Below are 20,774 nucleotides of genomic sequence, written 5' to 3' on the forward strand. Positions count from 1 at the left end.
ATATGATTGGATACAGCACTCTGTGAACAGCCAGCTTCTTTAGCAATGCCCTTTTGTGGCTTACCCTCCTTGTAGAGTGTGTCAGTGACAGCCTTCTGGACATCTGTCAATTCATGACTTTAATGAGCGGTCCCACATGACTGCTGAACCCAGGAAGAGCTGGGGCGCCAAGACCATAGGAGAAGAGGGGCTGCAGAGACTATGCACCTGGAGGGGGTAAGTATGATCTCTGACACCCCCGCTCCCCCTCCCCTGCCAACCCCCGTATATGACTCCAGTATAAGCCGAGAGGGGGACTTTCAGTCCAAAAAAATAGGCTGAAAATCTCGGCTTATACTCGAGTATATACAGTACTCTCTATAATATATGAGTTTCACTTTTTGTATTGTAGAACTGAAATAAATTAACTTTTTGATGACATTCTAATTTTGTGAGAAGCACCAGTATATAAGCAACCAAATTCATATGTGCTCTATTTCTAAAAAAAACTTGTCCTTAACTATTAAATCTGTTCCAAAATATTCAGTTGTCAGGACTATATTGTGCTAGATACAGTAAGTGACTGAAGAAGGCTGCTTCATACTGAAAAAGCGCACGCGACTCAAAGTGGCAGTAAAAATCACATTCACATATGACTTTTATTATTGCTCAGCCTCAATGCAAACCTTGCAAAGTCTCAACATTTACAAGGACTAGTAAAATTAAGCAACTAGAAAGTCTCATTATTTGACTCAACTGGCAAACTCCCTGTAGGACAATTAAACATTTTGTGAATGCAGGAGCCATCAGAAGAATACAGGTCACCATAAACTCTCAACTTGCCAGACCATTACATTCGAGAGTAGGATGTCAGTGAATACACACACCATAGTTACAAATCCTACAAAAGACAAAATGAAAAAAACCCTGCTATAATTAAATAAGTGAAAAGCAAAAGTGCATCCAAATCATACAGAGTTCTTAGTAATACTGTATTTAATCAAACATAGCATAAAAGCCGTCCCACCATCGACAAGGTGACTCTGTGGTCGGAGCAGTCCTACACTGTCTAGTATTAATAAAATTATCATGTGTCAAAGTTGACGTCTGTGTGAATAAGGGCAGACAAGGACTGAGTCCCAACCACTGGACCCAGTCTGGGGAAGCCTTTAAATACAATTTCCAGCTCAGGAGAGGGAGGCCACACCCCAGCTTGCACAGAATGCAAAAATACAAAGATAAAACACACAAATAGAGCTTGGTTTGAGTTGGTACACATGCAGTATAAAAATGCATGTTCATATGGCCAAAAAGCAAACAAATCCTACAAAAGACAAAATGAAAAAAACCCTGCTATAATTAAATAAGTAAAAAGCAAAAGTGCATCCAGATCATAGAGAGTTCTTAGTAATACTGTATTTGATCAAACATAGCATAAAAGTCGTCCCACCATCGACAAAGTGACTCTGTGGTCGGAGCGGTCCTACACTGTCTAATATTAAAAACCTTATCATGTGTCAAAGTTGACGTCTGTGTGAATAAGGGCAGACAAGGACCGAGTCCCAACCACTGAACCCAGTCTGGGAAAGCCTTTAAATACAATTTCCAGCTCAGGAGAGGGAGGCCACACCCCAGCTTGCACATAATGCAAAAATACAAAGATAAAACACACAAATAGAGCTTGGTTTGAGTTGGTACACATGCAGTATATAAATGCATGTTCATATGGCCAAAAAGCACACAAATCCTACAAAAGACAAAATGAAAAAACCCTGCTATATTTAAATAAGTAAAAAGCAAAAGTGCATCCAAATCATACAGAGTTCTTAGTAATACTGTATTTGATCAAACATAGCATAAAAGCCGTCCCACAATCGACAAGGTGACACCATAGTTAGTATGAAGACTGAGGAAGTGGATATGAAACAGACCAAAAACCAATGTGCAACAGTTTGGACACAACACTAATGCAGGTGTGTAAGTGGCATCATTGGCGGACATACAACCTGTGCAACTTCTGCAGCGGTACCAAGGCTCAAGAGGCTCATTTTCATCTCCAAAAAGTTGTAATTGTGCATTATGATGGACTGTAACGTCACCTATTTTGTTCTTGCAAAAGGGCCCTTTTCTGTCTTTGTCAACCAGTGTTTGGCAGGATGGCTTCTTCTCTTCTATCTGTAATTTGCGAAGGCAAAACCAGTAATGAAAAATCCAATGAAAATTGGAAAGTGGTAGTCATTACAAAGCCTTACCTTCTTGAGATGGATCCAAACCATAGAAAGAAGTAGGGTATTTTCACACTGCATCTTTTTCTGCCAATTTTTTGGCGTCAGGGGGGAAGGCAGATGCCAAAACACGCGTCGGGGTGGACGCATCCACGGGACAGCCCTCGACCCCTCTCGCTTTCATCTTCCTGCAGGTACCATACAACTAGATATACTGTGGCAGCATGTCAATATCCTACACTATTTAGAGGTTATGTTTTTGGCATACACTATGTGGTCACCATTGAATTAAGCTGTTATTATATGCACAGGCACTTTACATAGACTTTTCTTACCAAAACTTCTGATACATACTGTATCTGTTTGTTTGCTTGGGTCCATACTATTCTGCAAAAATCATAATTTTTTGATTTATTGGCACCATAACACATATGCACTTTTTTAATTGCATCTTATTATTAGCTTGTCCCTTGTGTATTGTGTCCTTCTCTTCCCTGAGTATTTGTTTCCATCTGCACCTTATTTTAATCTATCCTTGTAGTTAATAAAATAACATTTTCTTTCCACACAATTTGGGTTTTAAATTCGTTTTTTCTTTCTCTGTTTATGATTTATCCTTACCGATATGCCCCATTCTATGTCCATGGTATGTGGTGGTAAAAATATATATTCTCTTTACTTTATTACTTATCACCTTCTATTAGTATAATCATTAATTTTACATGTGTACATTGTCTTTGAGACTTTCGTAACTGCTCTGGTATAACATCAGCACAAACAGTACGCCCCCTGCCGGGAGCTTCATGGTTGGGCAGCTGCAGAAAGCCATACATCACAAAGCACCAAGCCGACCATCAGATGGAGTGGTGTAAAGCCATCACTGGACTCTGGAGAAGACATGTTCTGTGCAGTGATGGATCACACTTCTCTATCTAGTGTCTGATGGACAAGTCTTGGATGGATGATTGCCAGGAGTACATTATCCCCTGACTGCGTGGCGCCCACTATATAGCTGAGTGGAGGAGGATGATACTATGAGGCTGTTTTTCAGGGTCCGGCTCTGGCCCCCTAGATCCAATAAAGAAAATATTACTGCTTCAGCACAAGGTATTGTGGACAATTGTAGCATCCAGCTTTGAGGGAACAGTTTGTTGAAGGCCCTTTTCTGTTCCCCATGACTGTGTCCAGTGCACAAGCTCCATAAAAACATGGTTGGGGGAGATGGTGAAAGAACATGACAGGACGTGAGCCAAGACCTCAACTCCATCCAACAATTGGAACGGAGTTTGTGAGCCCAGCCTCTCCTCAACATCAGGATCTGACCTCACAAATGCACAAAGCCCCCTCCAAAATCTTGTAGAAAATCTTCCCAGAAGAGCGGGAGCAGTTACAACCAAGATCTCAACCTCATCCAACAATTGAAATGGAGGTTGTGAGCCTGGCCTCTCCTCAACATCGGGGACTGATCCCACAAATGCTCAAGACCCCTCCAAAATCTTGTAGAAAATCTTCCCAGAATAGAAGGAACTGTTATGGTCAAGACCTCAACCCCATCCAACAAGTAGAATGGAGGTTGTGAGCCCAGCCTCTCCTCAACATCAGGAACTGACCTACCAAATGCTCACAGACCCCTCCAAAATCTTGTTGAAAATCTTCCCAGAAGAGCAGGAGCTGTTATAGCCAACATCTCAATCCCATCCAACAAGAATAATGGAGGTTGTGAGCCCAGCCTCTCCTCAACATCAGAGATTGACCTCACAAATGCTCACAGACACCTCAAAAATCTTGTAGAAAATATTCCCAGAAGAGCAGGAGCTGTTGTAGCAGTAAAGAGGCCACCAACTCTATATTAATGTCTATAGATTTAACTATGATGTCATAATAGCTCCTTTACAAGTAATGTGGAGGTGTCCCTATGGTTTCGTCCATGTATTGTATTTCTGCCTATATCTATTGTGTAATAAAATATGTATATATATGGATGTATGACAGGTAGTAAATTAGCATATGTTCTAGGCAGCAGCTCTTCACTGGTCATGACCTATGTTATCCTGAGAAAGAGACAATCTTTCTGGTCCCAACCCCAGGGGATTTCCTGAGAACACACAAAGTGGAAACATTTCACACCTTCTGGTGTCTTTGACGGAGAGACATCAATTGCAGCATGACACTATTTACTATGAAAAAGGTCACACAAATAGTGTTCAAAGAAAAAATAATGTATTCATTGGTAAAATAGCTAGGATCCAATCACAAACCAAGGATTAGAATATTAACATGAGAGGCTGGTCTAGAAATCCAATCTCCAGGTTAATCTATAAATTAGGAATGTACACATAGAAACCTGTTCACAGTGAGGGGCAGCCTAGCTGTTGTGCTCCATTTCATATTCCCCCCTCCCTCAGGGACAGAATACCAGACAGCAAAGTTTGATATTTCTGTAAGTTTTCTCCCTTTTATTTTATCACTGTTTTTGCATATTTGTATGTCACTTTTTATTTCCATTTTTATATCCTTTTTATTGTAAGCACTGTAACTTTTATATTAAAGCTTAAAACTTTAATAAGTCTGAACCTTGTTGCTCTAAAGAATCCATAGCCTTAGAGTGTGTGCTCCTGGTGATTGGCACATAGTAGTAGTAGTAGTAGTACTTCCGGGACTCATCGCCCGTGTGTTCGGTGAGTGGTGGCAGCGTGTATGAAACGGGGTGTGTGGTCTGTGTCAGGGTGTGATTTATGCTCCCACTGACTGCAACATAGGACAGAGGTTGAATACTGGACTGAGTGCGAGGAGATACATTAACCCTTGCAGGTGCAGCCCCAAATCATGTGCTGAGAAGCGGGTACGTGACAAATTGGTGGCAGCGGTGGGATATACGAATATATCCTCCCTGGTAATTTGTGACAATTAGTGGCAGCGGTGGGATATATGAATATATCCTCCCTGGTAATTCGTGTCAATTAGTGGCAGCGGTGGGATATACGAATATATCCTCCCTGGTAATTCGTGACATATTAGATTACGATAACTCCAAAAAGTAAAATATATATTTGTTATTTAGCAAAATGGTTAAAGTTGTCTCTTTGTGTGGAAATATTGGTAACAACAGTCATGTGGATGTCTTTGTCATTAGGGTTGTAGTCATATACTAATCATATGACAGAGCAAATATTCCTCTGAACTGTTGCAAGTTCGATTTCACGGTTTCAAAAGAGCCTTGAAAATCCTGTATACTGAGGCAGGGACTGACGAAAGCAGAAGTAAATGCACATTAGTAACATACGGTAAATTGATTTTTTTTTTGGTTTAGAGTATCCTGGGAACAGTATTGCAATCTGCCAATTATTAGCACAGCTGTGTTATGCCTGAGTACCCTTCGTTCACAACATGACATCGCTCACTGACAAATTTGGAGACCATCAGGATGTTAAAATCGATTATATATATATATATATATATATATATACACATACATACATACATACACATTTACAGTCATTGTTCCAGAAAGTAAAGTATTTCTTCCTACAGCAATTTTCACCACCTTGAGATTTTTGCGCTTTCATTTTTTGCTCTTTTTCTTCCCAGAGCTATAACTTTTTTATTGTTCCATCAATATGGCCATGTGAAGGCTTGATTTTTGCAAGACAAGTTGTACTTTTGAATGACACCATTGATTTTACCATACAGTGCACTGGAAAACAGGAAAAAAATTCCAAGTGCAGTGAAATTGCAAAAAAGTGCAATTCTACAATTGTTTTTTTGTTTTATTCTACCATGTTCACTAAACTCTAAAACTGACCTGCCATTATGATTCTCCATGTCATTACGAGTTTCTGGATACCAAACATATATAGGTTCTTTTTTATTTAAGTGGTGAAAAAAAATCCAACATTTGTATAAAAAAAAAAAGGCACTATATTAAGATACCCATTTTGCGGGATCTGGAGCTAGATTAAGCCTTATTTTTTGCGAGCCAAGCTGATGTTTCTATTGATACCATTGAGGATTACCGTAGATACGATGTTTTGAGCGCCTGTTATTGTATTTTATTGCAATATTGCGGTGACCAAAAATACATTTCTGGTGTTTGGATTTTTTTTCTTGTTACACCGTTAACAGATCAGATTAATTATTTTTATATCGGGCATTTCTGAACACTGCGCTACCAAAGATGAGAATTTTTTATTTATTTTTATTGTTTTAATCTGATAGGGGCAAAAGGGGGGTGATTTGAACTTTTATAATTTTTTATGTTTTTAATATTTTTAAAAATATTTTTTTTTACTTTTTACCGGCTTCAATAGTCTCATAGCACTTATAGCAGATCGGCACAGAGTCTCCTGCAGACCCCTTGCTGTCATTCCATCCCTTTGGCACCCCTCAATCATGTGACAGGGATGCTGACAGGCGGAGCTAGTGACGCGCTTCTGGCACGGGCATGTTAAATGCCACTGCCTGAGATTGACAGCAGCATTATACATGTTAACAGCCACCAATGGATCGCGATTTCACCCACGGCTGTTAGGGGCACATGACCGCTAATTAGATCGTCATGCGTCATAAAGATGTTAAGATCACCCCATAGGTGTTCAAATAGGATTGAGATCCGGACTCATTTCTGGCAACTTCATAACTCTCCAGCGCTTTGTTTTCATCCCTTTCTGGGTGCTTCTTGAAGAATGCTTGTGATCATTGTTCTGCTGGAAGACCCAAGATCCAGGGCGCCAACCCAGCTTTCTGACACTGGGCAGTGCATTGCGATCCAAAATCCTTTGGTAATCTTCAGATTTAATGATGCCTTACAGACAGACAAAGGACCCAGTGCCAGAGGCAGCAAAAGAATCCCAAAACATCTTTGAACCTCCACCATATTTGACTGTATGTACTGTGTTCTTTTCTTTATACGACTCATTTCATTTTCATTCCATCCAGATGATGCCTTCTCAGAAAGATTTTGGCTTACTCATGTACATTTTTGCAAACTGAAGTCTAGCATTTTATTTCTGTGTGTCATCAATGGGGTCCTCCTGGGTTTTCTGCCACAGCGTTTCATTTCACTCAAATATCAACGGATAATTCGCACTGACAATGATGCACCCTGAGCCTGCAGAACAGCTTGAATTTCTTTGGAACTTGATTGGGGCAGCTGTTATGAGCTCATTTTCTGCTCCACCAGCTGGGAGTTCTCCTTCTGCTCTCCCTCTGCTGGTGATAGGAGGTAGTGAGGTTAGTTTAATTGGTAATGGTCTGCCACCTGACGAGGAGGATAATGATTGGATCTCTGGAGTATCAGACTGGATATAAGACAGCCGACGCCATATCCTGTTGCTGGTGATTCAGTCTGCTTCTCAGGTCTTGGACTTCAGCTCTGCTCCAGTCTTCTCATGTTAAGTTTGTTTTTGCTAAAGTTCACACTTGCTCTTGTTGGTCAGCTCAGTTTTTGTGTGGTCAGCCAGCCCGGCTGGGCTGTGCTGAATTTCCACTATAATTTATCTGTATTTGCCAATTTGCCTTCTTGTCCTTTATTAGATTGGCCTCTTTTTTGCTCTGTCTCAGAATATTTCAGAGTGCTGATATAGTGGGAGAAGTCTAGTGACTTCAGGGTTAATTTTGCTATCAGAAGTGTTGGACATTATTTTGGGTAGGGATTTTTGGCAGATTGCAGACAGTATCTTTCCTTTCAAGTTAGTTTGGCCCCATCGTTTGCTCAGCCTATTTTTTTGCCTTTCTTTGTGTTTTCATCTCGCTCCACCACTGCTGCTAGTTGTGTGTTAACCCTCCGTCAGGCGCAAGCACAGGTCAGAAAACCACCTATAGTAGCTACATATTTCAATTTCAGGACTATAGAAGTAGTCAGTGACCTTCATAGGAATGTATTAAAAGAGATTACACCAAATCAGATGCAAAAAAAAACATTTATTAACCATAAACTTATTAAAACTAAAAGTACCACTTTTCGGTAGTACCGCCAAATAGGCTCCAGTTATCTTTACTTAACTATTGCTTAAATATAAAATTATGGAAAAAAACTTAAAGGATATTGCACTTAGATGTTACTTAATTATTTTCTACTCATCTTCAGTGGTTTCAATTGCAGCAGAAGATCATCGAAACAGAGGCAACGGATCAGGACTTTGAATCGTTTCAGATTCATCACAAGGCTGAATTTTTCGATGCCATCACCATCTGTCCCCCACAGCTCCTCCAAACTTTGCCTATTTGCTCTGAAAGCACCAGCTAGGTATAACAAGCCAATAAATGCCTTGAGTTCAATCACATCAGTGTTTTTGATGTCCCTCTCTCTGGAGAATTGCTCTTTGATTGTGTCAATATACTGGTTAGTGAACCGAACAATAGTTTCCAACATGCTATCTGTAATTAGATTACTCCAACATTCCACTGCAGTTTTAGCTTTTCTAGCACTTCCAATAACTCCAGGAAGGTGTGTAATAATATTGTGGGATTCTCTGCGCTGTTTGTTCTTGGGTGCCTTTTTGTTCCACTTTGTATTTTTATCTTTGCCCAAATAATAAGCTAGATCTGTGTCTGTTTCCTCTGTATCAGTGTCATCACCATCCTGCTCTGTTCCAGAATCAGTGTTACATTCTGCTACCTCATCTTCAGATGAAATGTCACTAGATTCCTCTAAATCCTCAGTTACTGCTGGTTCTTCCTCATCATCTTCTAACAAAAAAAATCTTCATTTCTTCTAAATGAAGGGGTTTAGATGAATCATACTGTTTTCTGGCCATTGCAGCAGAAAATCTGAAGCAAGAGAGAAAGAGTATGTGTTAGGGCGCAATGTGCCTTAGAAGCCACCCTCCTTTTGTCTAAGAAAACAGTACTTATGTACACTAACTTAGCATTAATCCTTCATAAAACAAGCTAAATACACAATCGTGATGAATAAAAAAAGAAAATACTAACCTTTCAATTTGTGTTGAAATCAGGCGCAATGTGCCTGAGAAGCCAAAGTGTTGATATCTGCTCACTAGAAGGTCTGCTGAGTCACTGTGATATCAGGTTTCACAGAGCCTGTAGAGTCAGGAGATAACTAGGAGGGGTGGGGTTTTCTGATAAGTGGGCAAGGAGAGAGAAGTGAAACTAATTACTGTGTGCCTGTCAGATCTATTGCGCCTGACGGAGGGTTAAGATCAGGGATCTGCAATCTGCATAGTTACCAACCTCTCTGGTTTTCTGAGACTTAGCGTGTGTTGCTTTTTTTCTCCTCGGTGACCCATTCATAACAGAATCACCAGCCATACCGCAAATTCTAGGGTACTCAAAAGCAGGAAAAAATTGTTAAAAAAAAAAGTGTCAGAATTTTTTTTTTTTTCTATATATTTTTTCCTCTTTTTCTCTGGGGCCATAGGAGGATTTTTTTTCTCTCCTAGTGGAGATTAAGAAACTGTCTGATCGTGTGGAGCAATTTGCTGCTGAAGTGCAGGGAATTTCTACCTACCTCATTCAGTCACATGTTGCTGAACCCAAGATCCCTACTCCTGATGTGTTTTTTGAAGATCGGTCTAAATTTCTGAATTTTAAGAATAATTGTAAATTATTTCTTGCCTTGAAGCCTAACTCATCGGGGCGCTCTGTGCAGCAGGTTAAAATTGTCATCTCCTTGCTGTGCGGCGATCCCCAGGATTGGGCTTTTTCTCTGACACCTGAAAATCCTATTCTGACTAATGTGGATGCATTTTTTCAAGCCTTGGGGTTGTTGTATGATGAACCTAATGCCGTTGATCAAGCTGAGAGAACCCTGTTGGCATTAAACCAGGGTCAGGATCCTGCAGAGTTATACTGTTAAAATTCTAAAAGTGGGCGGTCCTTACTACATGGAATGATAGTGCACTGGCAGCTCTCTTTCGGAAAGGTTTATCAGAGACCGTAAAAGATGTTATGATGGGATTTCCTGTTCCCTCTGGTCTGGATGGCTCTATGTCATTAGCCATTCAAGTTGATCGGCGTTTATGTGAACGTAAAACTACATGGGAGGCGCTACCACCTTTTGAACAATCGTCTGAACCTATGCAATGTGATGGGTGTGTTGTCTAGGGCGCAACGTCAGGAGTTTAGAAGGCGTAATAAGCTGTGTTTTTTCTGTGGAGATGCCTCTCATACTATTTCTGTCTGCCCTAAATGAGAGAAACGTTTTGCACACACATTTGCTGTGGGCAGTGTACAACCTAAGTTCCTTTTGGCAATTACTTTGATCTGCTCCATGTCCACGTTTTCCACTAAGGCTTTTGTGGATTCAGGAGCAGCTCTGAATCTGATGGATTTGGACTTTGCTAAATGTTGTGGTTTGTCCATGACGCCTCTGCAGACGCCTATTCCTTTGAGGGGTATTGATGCCACTCCTTTGGCGGAGAATAAACCTCAGTTTTGGACCCAGGTGATAATGCGAGTTGCCCCAGACCACCAAGAAAATTGTAAATTTTTGGTGCTGCATAATTTGCATGATACTATTGTTCTGGGTTTCCCCTGGTTGCAAACTCATAACCCAGTTTTGGATTGGAAATCTGTGTCTGTGGTGAGTTGGGGTTGTCAGTGTGTTCTTAGGAACGCTCCTGTTTTCTCCACCTCTCCTCAGTCTCATGATATTCCTGATTATCTGGCTGATTTCTCTGATGTATTTAGTGAGAGTAAAGGCCCTTTTACATTTAGCGATGCACCAGCGATCCGACGAGCGATCCGACCCGGTCAGGATCGCTGGTGCATCGCTAAATGATCGCTAGTGAGCTTTCATACAGAAAGATCTCACAGCGATGCAGCAGCGACGCAGCGCACGATACTTACCTTTCACACACAGCGATCCTGCGTCCTCCCGCCCGCCTCCACGCGTCGCTGGACGTCACAGCAGGAAGTCTCAGCAGGAAGCGCCCGACGAGAAATGGAGCCGGACATTCTCGCGCGATCAGCGATGAGCAGCGGGGGAGCCGGTCGCTGGTAAGTATCACACATAGCGATATCGCTAGCAATATCGCTATAACGTCACAAAACCAGTGACGTTTTAGCGATATTGCTAGCGATATTGCTTAGTGTAAAACCCCCTTAAGTCTGCGTCTTTGCCTCCTCATAGGAGTTATGACTGTGCAATTAAGTTGATGCCTGGGTGTAAATTTTCCAAGGGTCGGATTTTCAACTTATCTGTACCCAAACATGATGCTATGTGATCCTATATTAAGGAGTCGTTGAAGAAGGGTCATATTAGACCATCCTCGTCACCTTTAGGCGCTGGGTTTTTTTTGTGGCCAAGAAAGATGGTTCATTAAGACCGTGTATTGATTATCGTTCCCTTAACAAGATGACGGTTAAATATCAGTACCCGTTACCTCTGATGTCTGATTTATTCTCCAGAGTTAAGAGTGCCTGCTGGTTTACTAAGCTTGACCTCAGGGGGGCGTATAATCTTATTCGCATCAAGCACGGAGATGAATGGAAGACGGCGTTTAATACTCCGGAGGGACATTTTGAGTACCTGGTGATGCTTTTTGGGCTCTCTAATGCCCCTTCTGTCTTCCAGTCCTTTATGAATGATATTTTTCGAGACTTTGTGGATAAGTTTTTGATCATCTATCTGGATGATATTTTGATCTTTTCTAGTGATTGGGATTCCCATGTGGAACATGTCCGGACTGTGTTCCGGATTTTGAGGGAGAATTCCCTGTTTGTTAAGGGATCGAAATGCCTCTTTGGTGTACAGAGGATTTCATTTTTGGGATTTATCTTGTCTCCATCGACTATTGAAATGGACCCGGCCAAGGTACAGGCCATTTATGATTGAGTTCAGCCTACTTCTTTGAAGGCTCTCCAGAAGTTTTTGGGTTTTGCTAATTTCTATCATAAATTTATAGGTAATTTTTCTAGTATTGTCAAACCACTGACTGATCTGACCAAGAAGGGAGCTGATGTGCTGAATTGGTCTCCTGAGGCTGTCTCAGCATTTCAGGAGCTTAAGCGGAGATTTACTTCAGCTCCAGTTCTACGGCAACCTGATGTCTCACTTCCATTTCAAGTAGAGGTAGACGCTTCTGAGATTGGTGCAGGAGCTGTTTTTTCCCAAAAAGACCCTGTGACTTCTAAGATGAATCCCTGTGCCTTCTTTTCTCGAAAGTTCTCCCCATCTGAACGCAACTATGACGTGGGGAATCGGGAATTGTTGGCCATGAAATGGGCATTTGAGGAGTGGAGACATTGGTTGGAGGGAGCTAGACATCAATTTGTGGTCCTCACCGATCACAAGAATCTGATTTATCTGGAGTCGGCTAAACGCTTGAATCCTAGACAGGCTAGATGGGCCTTGTTTTTCACGCGTTTTAATTTTGTGGTCTCTTTATTCCGGGCACTAAGAATGTTAAGGCAGACGCCCTTTCTAGGAGTTTCTTTGCTGATTCTCTTAATGTGACTGAGCCTACTACTATCCTAGGTGAGGGAGTAGTTCTTTCTGCCATTTCGCCCGATTTGAGAAGCACCCTGGAGGAATTTCAGGAGGATAAACCTGAGCGTTGCCCTATGGGAAGATTGTATGTTCCTGACCAGTGGAGAAAAAGAGTCGTGTCTGAAGTCCATTGCTCCGCATTGGCTGGTCATCCAGGTATTTTTGGTACCAGAGGTTTGGTGAGTCGGTCGTTTTGGTGGCCTGCCTTATCTCGTGATGTCAGGAATTTTGTACAGTCCTGTGGGACTTGTTCTCGGTCTAAACCCTGTTCTCGTTCTAGTGGGTTGCTGATGCCCCTCCTGGTGCCCAAGAGGCCATGGACCCATATCTCTATGGATTTTATTTCTGATCTTCCTGTCTCTCAGAGAGTGACTGTTATCTGGGTGATTTGTGATAGATTTTCGAAGATGGTCCATCTTGTACCACTCCCAAAGTTGCCATCTTCCGCTGAATTGGTACCCTTGTTTTTAGAACAGGTGGTTCGGTTACATGGGATTCCTGAGAACATTGTGTCCGATAGAGGGGTCCAGTTTGTTTCCAGATTTTGGAAAGCCTTTTGTTCCAATCTGGGAATTCAGTTATCCTTCTCCTCCGCGTTTCATCCCCAGACCAATGGGCAGACTGAGAGAACAAACCAGACCCTGGAGTCTTATTTAAGATGTTTTATATCTGCTGATCAAGATGATTGAGTCTCATTTTTGCCCTTGGCCGAATTTGCGCTGAACAATAGAGCTAGTTCTGCCACTTTGATGTCACCCTTTTTCTGTAATTTTGGGTTTCATCCTCGATTCTCTTCAGGACAATTGGAATCTTCATCCTGCCCAGGTGTGGACACTGTGGTTGTGAGAATGCAGCAGATATGGGACCAAGTGGTGGATAAGTTGTCACTCTCTCAGGAAAAGGCCCAGCATTTTTCCATCCGGCATAGGACCATTGGTCCTCGGTTTAAAGTGGGTGATATGGTTTGGTTGTCGTCTAAGAATATTCCTATGAAGGTTGCATCTCCTAAATTTAAGCCAAGATGTATTGGACCTTATAAGATTTTGGAGATTTTTAATCCTGTTTCTTTTCGATTGGCTCTTCCAGTTACATTCAAAATCCATAACGTATTTCACAAATCACTGTTGAAGAGGTTTGTTGAGCCACTAGTTCCTGTGGCAGCACCTCCTGACCCTGTTTTGGTTAAAGGCAATGTGGAATATGAGGTAGAGAAAATATTGGATTCTCGTTTGGTCAGACGGAGACTCCAGTATTTGGTCAAATGGAAGGGTTATGGCCAGGAGGATAATTCTTGGGTCTGTGCCTCAGATATTCATGCCAATAAATTGGTTCGTGCTTTTCACCGGGCCCATCCTGATCGGCCTGGTGGCGTGGATGAGGGTTCGGTGACCCCTCCTCAAGGGGGGGTACTGTTATGAGCTCATTTTCTGCTCCACCAGCAGGGAGATCTCCTTCCGTTCTCCCTCTGGTGGTGACAGGACGTAGTGAGGTTAGTTTAATTGGTAATGGTCTGCCACCTGACGAGTAGGATAATGATTGGATCTCTGGAGTATCAGACTGGATATAAGACAGCCGACGCCCTATCCTGTTGCTGGTGATTCAGTCTGCTTCTCAGGTCTTGGACTTCAGCTCTGCTCCAGTCTTCTCAAGTTTGTTTTTGCTAATGTTCACACTTGCTCTTGTTGGTCAGCTCAGTTTTTGTGTGGTCAGCCAGCCCGGCTGGGCTGTGCTGAATTTCCACTCTTATTTATCTGTATTTGCCAATTTGCCTTCTTGTCCTTTATTAGATTGGCCTCTTTTTTGCTCTGTCTCAGAATATTTCAGAGTGCTGATATAGTGGGAGAAGTCTAGTGACTTCAGGGTTAATTTTGCTATCAGAAGTGTTGGACATTATTTTGGGTAGGGTTTTTTGGCAGATTGCAGAGTATCTTTCCTTTCCTGTCCTTTCATGTTAGTTTGGCCCCATCGTTTGCTCAGCCTATTTTTCTCCCTTTGTTTGTGTATAGTTACCAACCTCTCTGGTTTTCTGAGACTTAGCATGTGTTGCTTTTTTTTCTCCTCGGTGACCCATTCATAACAGGCAGCATATCCACCATCCAGACTATCTTGCGTTGCATCCTTTCATCAATTTTTCTATGCCGTCCACGTCCAGGGAGATTAGCTACAGTACTATGGGTTGTTATCTTCTTTATTATGTTGCACACTGAGGACAAAGTAACATCATGATCTCTGGTAATGTACTTGCAACCTTGAGATTGTTGATATTTTTCAACAATATTGGTTCTCAAGTCCTCAGACAGTACTCATATCCTCTTTCTATCTTCCTCCAGGCTTAGTGTGGCACACACAGACGCACAATACAAAGATTGAATCAACTTCTTCCCTTTTTATCTGGTTTCAGGTGTGATTTTCATATTTACCACACATGTTACTTGCTACAGGTAAGTTTGAACGAGCATCACATGATTGAAGCAAAGTTGTTTACCCAGAATTTTGTAAAGGTGCCAACAATTTTGTTCAACTCATTTTTGGGGTTTTGTGTGAAATTATGTCCGATTTGCCTTTTTTCTCAGTTTTTTTTTGTGTTGTTCCAATACAACCAAAGGAAATAAACATAACAAAGCATGTATAATTGCAATAATTTTCTGGGAGAAATACTACATTTTCAGGAATAATTTCAAGAGTGCCAATACTTTCAGCCATGACTGTATATGTGTGTAATGGTGGTTGTGACACTGTATTTCTGAACTCTTGGTGATTCTAGTGATTTATTCCTGTAAAGATGGTGGTTCTGATGAGGTATTCCTCTAATGATGTTGAGTCTGGTGAGGTATTCCTCTAATGATATTGATTCTGGCAGGGCCGGACTGGCCATCTGGCAATTCTGGCAAATGCCAGAAAGGCCTGTCAGGTCGTGGGCCAACTTGTCTGCTACGTCGTTAACACAATCGGTGTTTTAAAGACAACTATACTGTTAAGAGTTGTGATGGAGCATAAAGTCGCTGGCCACTGGTATCCTTAGAAACATTGGTCTTATAGTAAATCTTGCTTTCCTCCATCCAGGGTAATATTAGTAATATATCCTATCTGGTGCTTGGGGACAGGGACAGCATGGGCCTTTGTGATTTCAAATGACAGGGCTGAATTTCAGCCCCAGTCCGTACCTGGATTCTAGTATTGTATTTCTGCAATGATGGTAGTTTTGGTGATGTATTGCTGTACTGATGGTTGTTTTGGTGATGTATTCCTGTAATGATGGTGTTTCTGGTGATACTTTCCTGTGCTAGGTTCTGATCCTGTACATACAGTAGGTAGCAATCCATAGCTTGTGAGATAGTGTGATATATGGCTATGCTAATAAAGTACTGTGCCATCTGACAATGGTTACATCGGTATATATGTTAGCAGCATTAATTATGACTGCTCAGATTTTCATACTTACAGTCACATGCTGGGGAAAACTACTAGGTCATAATTGGCTGAATAAGAGAAAATAATATGAACTTTTGCCAAAATTGGTATTTAGCCGCAAGGACAGACAAAGGGGATCATTCTATGGGTGCAACAATATATGCAATAACTTATTTAAAGGGCCAGTAACCCTAAAGTCTTATCTTATCTCCACAGGTTGTGCAGTGTGTTTTTATCAGCCAGTTCAGTCTGGAGGGGGAAATTGAGAGGGAGACTATAATTTTCATCATTTGGATGCCAGACAAAAAGAAAAATTAATTAAAAAAAACACATACTCCTTTATCTCCAGTGCTGAGAACTTCTAGATACAGGAAAGATATATTATATCTTTGTACCGTGTTAGCCATCAGATAGAAAAATGTTGATGCATTTACTTATATCTGTGACTGTTACAGTATATACTAGCAGCTCTCTGCTATAAGTTTCTTTTCTGGATTTTATTTTTTCCTTTAACCCCATGAGTGCCAGAGCATAGCAACCACAGATGAGTTGGAAGGGGTTAATTTCCGCTAAGTGCAAATATCGCATTAGTGATTAAGACCAGCTATAAATTTTCAGATGGAAAGTGTATATTATTTATTTGACTCCGCCGGTAATGTTGCAGATCCCTATGCTGTTTGCGTTTCCCAGTCGCTTGCAATATATTACGGTGTTAATAAGATGATTAGCAAAGATATATTGAAAAATAATTTTAAAAAAAATCCTGCTGGTAGGGGGTGACTTCCTGTTATCATTTCAGCTTTCTGTTTGTAATGACATTTGCACTGCAGGGAAAGAGAATAAAAAAGAGATAGAGCATTACAAGTCCACCCCTTTACCAACATCACCCTCAGCACTTCCAGGAATACTCAGGGAGGGAGGGCTGAGCGGGGACTTGGGGAGGAGGGACAGGCATTAGCCAAGCAAACACAACCCAAACCTTACTCTGACAAATAGCATGCCTGCAAGGAAGGAAAAAAAACACAGACACACACCATGAAAAAACAACCCCCTCCCCTTCCAAAAGTAAAGCTTTGAATGTGGTGAAGTGGAGTCTGACTCCAATGGGAAAATTGCATGAAGAATGCAGAAACTAGGAGACTTTTGCAGACAAGCACATACCCCTCTCCAGCATTATTTATGGATTAATATTTGCATTCACTTCCACTAAGATCCAACTATGTATTAGCCTATTATTTACCGCCATGCATCATGTTACATCTGATTTTCCAGGTAGCCGGCGCAGGTTGTTTGCAAGCAACATAGGGGGGACTGTATGCAACAAGGTAAGGTGCATTTTATTTCTGTAATTTGCACACACAATAGTCTACCTCTTCTTCTATCCTTTAAGTGTATCCTAAAAGTTGTGTCAGTTTTAGTAGTAAAGGTTTACTGTGTGTCTTATTTGCAAATGTTCTTCTTGTTAGATGCCTTTTTAATCTCCCACATCCTTCCAGGAAGAAACAATGTAACATTCCATAAATATTTATCATATCATTCATGAATATTAAGTTCTGAAGACTAATATTGATTCCATCCCGGCAGCAGCATGTTCTCTCATCTGGTGCTCGGAGGCTTTATATAAACAGAATACATTACTGCAATTTACCGTAATTAAAACGCAGCGGCATAATCCAATCAGAAATCAATTGCACTTAGTCTCTTATGTTTTGCAAATGAATTGCATATCAGATTAGCAATAGAGTAGGCTTATAGGGTGATGGGAGAAAATCTACATTTATCACAGAAAGTAATCTGTCACCAAAAGGAAGAAATCATTTTAGGACTGTGTGGTATAACGCTTGGCACAGAAACTTGCAATCTGCTAAATGTAAGAAAGCTGGAGTTCTCTTTCAGCCATGGGAAACCCTTTTGTGATCCCGCAACAAGCGGTGCCATGACAAACACAGCTTTTCTACACTAGCTCTGCTGCATCTGTACTTGGGCGTCAAGTATCAATGTATACATTAAACTGGCAGGAACCACTTAAAGACAATAAAAAGGACCGCGTAGTAGCTGTACGTAATTGGTAAATTGCATCTCTTTGGTCATGGTTTGCCCGCAGAGATGACAATAGAGTAGCTCGTTGGAGGTACCAGATCGTCAGCTCTGCAGGCAATCCATGACCAAAGAGGTGCAGATTTCCAAGGAGCTACTAGATTGTCAGTTCTGTAGGTCAACCGTGACCAAAGAGCTGCAGATAACTAAGGAGCTACTAGATTGTCAGCTCTGCAGGTGAATCGGGACCAAAGAACTGCAGATAACTGAGCTACACAACTGTCAGCTCCACAGGTGAACTGTGACCAATCTAGTATCTCTTTGGAAATGGGCAGCTCTTTGATAATGTTTCACCTGCAGAGCTGACAATCTAGTAGCTCCATAGTGATCTGCAGCTTTTTGGTCATGGTTCACCTGCAGAGCTCACAATCTATTAGCTCCTTAACCTATGTGCACACGTAGTTTTCGGTGGTGCGGATTTTGGAAAAAATGCAGGTCAAAAAGACCTGCGGTTTAGGCTGCGGTTTCACACCTCTACAATGGAGATGTGAAACCGCAGCGGATTCCGCACAAACAATTGACATGCTGTACAACGCAGCAGAAACTGCTGCGGACCCGCAGGGCCAGAAACGCTGCGGAACCGCAGCAGAATCTGCACCGTGTGCACATAGCCTTAGTGATCTGCAGCTCTTAGGTCATGGATTGAATGCAGAGCTGACAATCTAGTAGCACCTAGTGATCTGCAGCTCTTAGGTCATGGTACACCTGCGAAGTTAACAATCGTGTAGCTCCTTGGACACGGTTCTTTTGTGGAGCTGACAATAGAGTAACTTCTTGATAATCTGCAGCTAAGTCATGGTTCTTCTGCAGAGCAGACAATCTAGTGACTATATTAATAACACAGATGTAGAATTACAGTGTAGCTTGATTTAATCGTTGTGCAGGATGACATTAATGGCCGCTGAGGCGCCACACTATCGTGTATTATGCAATTTGGCAATTGTAAAGTTAAGTGTCAGGCCATCGGTTGTTAACTAGCAGAGATAGCCTGGCACATGTCCAGCATGGCACCAGGTGGTTATTCTTTCTTGCTCTGGTGAGATGAATGGAAAGTTTGGGATCGAGCGCGAGTATCAGACACCAGCCTGCAAAATACTTACTGGAGGTTTAAAATAGATGCTTGGACTGTATTCCACACAATGTATCTGTGTCCCTAGAGACTTCCCACGCTTTCCTTTTCTTACAAGTACTACAATACCGGAGTACTACAATACCGGAGTATATAAGAGGAGCCCTTGACAATAAAGTGGAAAATGCATAACAATAGGTAATAGTGAGACATTCTCCATAGAGACAGGATGAGTCCATAGGGATCAATGTGTTTGTCAATTATCTAGAAAGCCCGGGCTCCATAACTGGATGCACATCACGTTTTCTCTCCTGTTATTAGAAAAGAAATATCAATATAATGGCACTGCCAGATCTGTCACATCAGACCCTATTGTTTGTAATAAGGACAGAGGCATAGCTAATGGTTTGGTTCAGGAAGAGGGTGGGACTTCTGAGTGGGCCCCTAATCATGCATCCCTAATTACAACCATGGTGGCGCACCCTGATAGTGGATGTAGGAGAACCTCAGCAGATGACTGAAAAATATCTCTATGCAAAAACCAAGATTGATATTACCACCATGTGGTGACATATAGTGGTAGATACTAACAGTACAGTTATAGATGGTGACTTTCAGAGGACGTTCTTTCTGATGGAATCGTTCACTTTTCCCATCTTTTCCATCTGGCCCAGACCGACATAACAACTTCTCCAGCAGGGACTCGGCTGCAGAGACTACAACAAAGACATATTTCACTTCTCCTATTTTCAGCCCCATCCCCGTCTATCCCCAACCTGCACAAACTCGTTGTCCTGCTGATACCCCAATACTGAGCTGCTGCTGCCTTATGTGTCCAAATTCCTGCACCTGCTGTGTGGTACTGAGTGCCCTCTAATTTTCCTCCTACTGAAGCCCTAGATTCCCCTTTTATTACACTCATAAATAGAGTTGAGTGAAACAGGTCGGTCAGATTCAAAAGTCGCCGACTTTCGCCAATGTCGTGTTTCACCGAGCAAAACCCGACCATAGCGTGAGGTCGACCATGCGGTCGTCTACCCGTACGCCACAGAATGCTTGCACGTGACTTTTTTTTCAGCCAATGAGCAAGGACGTACACTGTGGGCAACGAGATGACATGTGCAGCGTCGAGAGAGAGAGATTTCGTGCAATTTAAAAAAGCAGTCCGGCATGTAGGTGTCCTCCCACTCCCTGCCGACTTTGATTCCCCATTGACTTGCATTGGGTTTCGTGTTTCAGTCGCACCTTCGACTTTTCCCAATAGTCGGACGTTTTCGTTCGACTTGACTTTTGAGAAAGTCGGGTTTCATGAAACCCGACTCGACCCTAAAAAAGGCAAAGTCGCTCATCTCTACTCATAAACTATGATATCAACAAAAGAGCCCCACAAACATTAAGATACCCCAACAGTGAATTCATCCACAATACCCTCCACATGCACACTATGATGACCCTACTGGACCCCACCCCTCAACTCCCCCGGAAAAGCATGGTGACACCAACACAGTATGATCCCCCAACTGTGACCCCCACAGAGCCCTCAATG

At 41.9% G+C, this 20,774-nt stretch overlaps 1 protein-coding gene across 1 annotated transcript in view; it reads left to right on the forward strand.

Annotated features, from left to right (window-relative positions):
* Positions 1–20,774, forward strand: part of LOC141085569 (suppressor of cytokine signaling 3-like) — a 239,890-nt gene that overhangs the window by 122,583 nt on the left and 96,533 nt on the right. Inside the window, exon 2 of the mRNA XM_073571029.1 lies at positions 17,335–17,387. The gene's annotated coding sequence lies outside the window, so the exon portion shown is untranslated. The remainder of the gene's footprint in view (positions 1–17,334; positions 17,388–20,774) is intronic.

This window comes from Dendrobates tinctorius, unplaced genomic scaffold (assembly GCF_039654945.1).
Source record: "Dendrobates tinctorius isolate UK_male_01 unplaced genomic scaffold, ASM3965494v1 ptg000028l, whole genome shotgun sequence".
Lineage (NCBI taxonomy): Eukaryota > Metazoa > Chordata > Amphibia > Anura > Dendrobatidae > Dendrobates > Dendrobates tinctorius.